This window comes from Solanum stenotomum, chromosome 5 (genome assembly GCF_019186545.1).
Source record: "Solanum stenotomum isolate F172 chromosome 5, ASM1918654v1, whole genome shotgun sequence".
Classification (NCBI taxonomy): domain Eukaryota; kingdom Viridiplantae; phylum Streptophyta; class Magnoliopsida; order Solanales; family Solanaceae; genus Solanum; species Solanum stenotomum.
Genome location: NC_064286.1, coordinates 41957491 through 41963490, shown reverse-complemented (window position 1 = coordinate 41963490; position 6000 = coordinate 41957491).

Genomic DNA, 6000 nt, shown 5'->3' with positions numbered 1-6000 from the left:
TGCGTGGGCCTTTCCTTTGTGTTTCCTATTTATTTCCTATTTCCCATGCTTATTTTCTCTTTTTTGAACATCATTTTATATGCGAAATTTGCTTTGGGGTAACGAAATGGTTCAATTCTACACATACATCTTTCAAATACGCTAGGCCTACCCTTGGCACAAAAGGGCCCCCTATTTGTTTAGGACACGCGATTTATGCTTGTATGCTTTAAACTGTTTATGTGATATGTTGCTTTGAATGAGGACATTTTTAGCCCACTCCTTTCAAAATTTTCCGAAAATCCCTATAATTCCAAATACAAGTCACTACCAAATGTCCGACTAAAATTCCACGAGTCTTGAGTTTCTCAGCCAGAAAATAAAATCCTACTACTAAATCCTAAAACAATATTCTATCATCTCAGGAAAGGTAAAATTGCTGCTAAGATGGAAAAAAGGAAAGAATGTCGAGGTGGAGCCGACTGAGGAGAACTTAAGGATGAAACTGCGTCGATTCAAACAAGAGATTCGAGAAATGGGAGAAAGAAAGATAGAAGTAGAACTAGACACCACAGCTGCGCAAGCCAAAAGTGTAGCACTAGACGCGGAGTTGGCAGCAAAGATGGCAAAGTATGCTATCATGAACGAGGAGACGGTTGCTATGCGGAAGGAACATGATGTCTTTAACAATGATATAACCATGAGACTTCAAAAGCTACATGGAAAATACTCTTTCTTCAACCAAGAGGCCACTAGCAGTGGTCCCGAAGGCACTGGACCTGAATCTGTTGAAGAGGAACTTGAGGAGGAAATTGTCTATAGGCCTCCTTTCCAGGGACGGTGGAAAGAAGGGGATGAGAAAATCGCCCCTAAAGCATACAGGTTTGCCCCCCGTGATTAATGCAGCAGTCAGAAGAAAAAGCTTTGATGAAGGCGCCACCTATCTTTTAGGAGCTTTATTGCATGTTTTCCTTGTAATCAATCAAATGAATGAATGAAAATGAGAATTCCCTTTTGTATACGAACTACGTAGGGTCTGAATTCTCCTTTGGAGATACGTAGGCAGCCTTTCAAGGCCCGACCCCTATCTTTTAAAATTCTATTTTTTCACTTCATTCTACAAGGATACCTAAATTTACTTCAACATACACCGAGAGATGCAACAAGAAGACCTTAGCTCAACGCAATTTGACCTTTTTGAGTCACTAGCCTCAAAAATAAAATGAGCAAATTCCTGTTTGTTCAAAAAAAACGAAAGATCAGTCCCCATTACTCATGGGTTAATGTGTTCTCAAACGAAGCAACTTTTATGTGTTTACATGTTTTCTATGTGATATTTTGCATTGTTTTCCTTGAATCAAAACTAACATATTTGTCTTTGAGTTGTTTTCCTCTACAGGTAGTTAGAACTGATCTGTGTTGATAAGCTGGCTAAACACCCCTATTTTACAAGATCAAAAGGGCCTACAGATTCCTCCCCCAGTCAAAGTTCTCGAAAGGGCAAGTCAACAATGGGTGATAACAATAAAGAGATTGTCCTTATTGATGTTGTTGTGGCTCAGCCCGTTGTCGCTTATCAGAACGAGTTGATTATGCAGTTGATGCAGCAAATAACTGCAATGCGGGTCAAAATGCAGAAGAGGCAAGATTTGCCCAATCCAGCTTTTGCTTTCAATGCTCCAGCAGATGGAAGGCCTCCACTTCACTTTCCTCCTTCAATTGCGAAACAAGCTCAAAACTTACCTTCAAGTCCTGCTCATAATCCCTCCATCATTGACCTTACCACCCAAAACCCCCATTACGCCTCAACCTTTTATCAAACACCACCCTCTCCTCAAAATACCAACCTTCAAGCATCACTCCTTCCCCCCAATGCAAACTACCAAACTGGCCCGCCCCTTCAAAACCAAAATTTTAACCACCCGCACACTTCCCTCCATCACCAAAATCAACATACCAACCCCCAGACTGTCCCTCAAAACTACCAAGCCACTCAAAATGCCCAAAGTCCCTCCATTGCTCCACCTCTACCTCAAAAAGCCACTTTCCAAATCTCGGTCCCCAATGAGCATGACGCCTATGGTTCGGAGCTCGACCACTATGAGGAGAGGGAGAGAGAGTGGAGGTCAAATAAAGAGACCGCCAAGATAGATATGAAGGAGGAGATTAGAAAAGCCATGAAAGAGTTGAACTGCATTCTTGAGGTCACCGGGTTGAGTTACGAAGACCTGTGCATTCATCCGAATTTAGACCTCCCGGAAGGGTTCGAGGTGCCAAAATTCAACATCTTCAGAGGAATGGGGAATCCCTTAGCACACCTGAGGGCTTACTGTGACCAACTCGTAGGAGTTGGGAGAGACGAAGCTTTGTTGATACGGCTTTTTAGCCGAAGTCTGAGTGGAGAGGCTCTGGAATGGTTTACGTCTCATGAAACAAGACAATGGCCCAGCTGGAATGCTCTAGCTAAGGACTTTATTGAACGATTCATCTACAACGTGGAGATCGTCCCTGATCGTTATTCCTTGGAAAAAATGAAGCAGAAATCAAATGAAATTTACAGAGAATTCGCATACAGATAGAGAAAGGAGGCAGCTAGAGTTCGGCCTCTTATATCTGAGAAGGAAATTGTTGAAGTATTTGTGCGGGTACAAGAGTCTGAATATTACGATAGAATCATATTGCTCGTTGGAGCAAAGTTTGCTGAGATAGTCAAAGTAGGTGAGACTATCGAAGATGGACTAAGAACCGAAAAGATTTCCCGTGTTGTTGCCTTGCCCGAATCTTCGGGCTTGTTGAAGAAGAAAAGAGAGGATGTGTCCTCTATCTCTTATGAGCGGAAGAAGACCCCAAGAAAATCCTCATCATACCAAGGTCGTTCTCGACCTTCACAGAGTTCGTACTCGGCTCGTTATGCACCGGATGATTGCGAAAGCACCGCTCCCCACAGTTATCAAATTACCCCTCCTCCCAGTTATCAAAATACTCCCCATCCTAGCTACCAAACTCCCCATCCTATCTACCAAACTCTACTTCATCACTACCTAAATGAAACCCTTAACTGTGCCAACATTCAGACAAATTACCAAACTCCTCCCCCAACGTACCAAACCCCAGCTCCACTTTACCAAAATACCCCTCCCCCCCGAACTACGAAGCTCCACAACCAAATTATCAAACCAACTCATATCCCAGATATCACGTCCTCCATGTAAATGCTCCAAATTATCGCCAAATTCGTCCCCTTAATAAGGCAATTACGATCCCTTCCGTCCTAGATTTAAGAAGAAGCCTGCTAGAAATTTCAGTCCACTCATCGAAAGCCGAACAAAGCTATTCGAGCGATTAACTGTGGTAGGATATATTCACCTAGTGGGGCCCAAGCCGATTAACACTAGCTCAAAGTTTAATAGACCTGACCAGAGGTGCGCATATCACTCCAACGGTGTTGGACATGATACTGAGGACTATATCAACCTGAAGCATAAGATCTAAGATCTGATTAACTAGAACGTGGTCTCTCTTCAGACAGTTGCGCCCAATGTCAATAGTAATCCTTTGCCAAATCATGGAGGCGTCACTATTAATATGATAGAGACAGATGATGATTGGTGCGTGACAAGGGATATAGTTCATGTTGCTCTTTATGAGCTGGAAAGGGCTGTAGCCTCATTGAGCATTAAAGAGAAGAAAGAGTTTGTGATTCTGACACCCGAGAAGGTTGTTGCCTTGGTGCCACGAGAAACTCTTGCCCGACCAAAGTTTGTGATTTAAACAGTTGTTACCCAGGGTATGACCAGATTTGGCAGGTGCTACATACCAGAAGAGCTGGTCCACGGTGTGCAAAAGAAGGACCAAACAAAAAGGTCGATCTGTGAAGCTGAGGAATTCTGGAGAAAACTGCAGTCGAAAAATTATTCAATTGTGAAGCATTTAGAGAAGACGTCGGCTCTGATCTCTGTGTGGGTCTTATTGATAAGTTCACAGTTGCATAAGCAGGCTCTGATGAGGGCTTTGGATGATACTTATGTGCCTGTGGGTTCTAACAGTGGCAATCTAGCAGCCATGATAAACCAGGTTATTTGAGGACACCGAATAAGTTTTTGTGACGAAGAGCTACCCGTTGAAGGAAAGATGCACAACAAAGCTCTGCACGTCACCATCAAATGGCAGGACAAAGTTATAAATTATGTGTTGGTCGACAACGGGTTTGGTCTCAACATCTGCCCGCTTTCGACTCTCAAGAAGCTGAAATTCGACTTGAGAAAGGTTCAACAAAACCAGGTCAATGTGAGAGCTTTCGAAGGAGCGTAGAGAGACACGATAGGGGCAGTAAATTTGGATATTCAGATGGGGCCTGCGGAATTTAATGTGGAGTTTCAGGTGTTGGACATCAATACCAGCTACAATTTGCTTCCGCGAAGACCATTTATCCACATGGCTGGGGCTGTGCCTTCTACCCTTCACCAAATAATGAAATTTGTTTGGGAGGACCAGGAATTGGTCCATTTTGGTGAAGGAAGTCATTCCAACGGGTATGCACCGATCGCTGATGAAGTCTCTCGAGGTTGTGATTTCTACACGGTGGAGCTGGTAAATGCCACCGGTGATGACTTGGCTCCCCAACCTTCTATGCATGCCATGTACAAGATGATTGCTACTGTCATGCTCCAGAATGGTTTCGAACCAGGTTTTGGATTGGGGAAGCATTTCCAAGGAATTGTCGAGCCTATCTAAATTCCCGCCAAAGGAGCAAAGTTTCATTTGAGGTATGTCCCAAAAGATGATGAAGCGGAGATGAAGACCAAAAGGGCTGATCAAGCATTAGCCAGGATAATTCCTCATCTGTACCAGTCATTCCCGGTGCAAGAACATGTCAACAAAGGTGGTCTCGAGGAAGGAATCTGGGGCCTATTTGAGGAGATTGATGCGGTCATCGAGGAAGAGGCTGAGACATCAGGAATCCGCGATGCCGAGCCAGAGGAACAATTGCAAAATTGGACCTTCACACCGCTCCTAATTTCCCGTGCAGCTTGGTAGAAAAGACATGTGTCTTTGTTTGGTTGTTTTTAAAATCGGTGATAGTCCATAAGAGGTCCAAGACCCACCCTTTATGCAATTTTTACTCGTTTGAAGGTTTTAAATTCCCTTTTGATGTCTAAAAAGGAGAAATGGCCCTTGGCCATGGCCAAAGCTTGTGCTTGTTTTTCAATTTAAATGAAAGCCTCTTTTATCGAAATTTTGTGTACTTATCCGTTTACATTTTTCTTTCCTAACTTTGTTTGTTTATGATTTCAGTTAATTTAAAACCTACCAATGCCATGTCATGTCATGAACCGAGTGAACGAAATAAGGTATGTGATGATGAGTACGAGGAATACGAAGAAGAAAATAAGGTACCCGAACATGTTGCTGAAGAGTTTCGACAATTCGAGAACCAACACAAGCCAAATTTAGAAGAAACCAAAACTGTGAATCTTGGAGATGAGAAATGTGTTAAAGAAGTAATAATCAGTGTCCATCTGATTGAAGCTCAAAGAAGGGACCTGGTCCGTTTGCTCAGAGAGTACATTGATGTGTTTGCCTGGTTTTACAGAGATATGCCAGGATTGAGTACGAATATGGTGTCCCACAAGTTGCTGATTAACCCAAATTTCAGTCCAGTAAAACAAAAGACTCGAAAGTTCAAGCTTGAGTTGAGTTTGAAGATCAAAGAGGAGATTACAAAGCATATTGAGTCCCAAGTAGTGAAAGTGACACATTATCCGACTTGGTTAGCTAATGTTGTTCTGGTTGCCAAGAAAGACGAAAAAATTAGAATTTGTGTTGACTACAGAGATCTCAATAAAGCTAGCCTGAAAGATAATTTTCCATTGCCAAACATTCACATCCTCATTGATAATTGTGTTAAGCATGAGATGCAGTCATTTGTTGATTGTTATGCGGGTTACCGCCAGATCCTGATGGATGAAGAAGATGCAGAAAAGACAGCTTTCATCACACCTTGGGGTGTATATCATTATC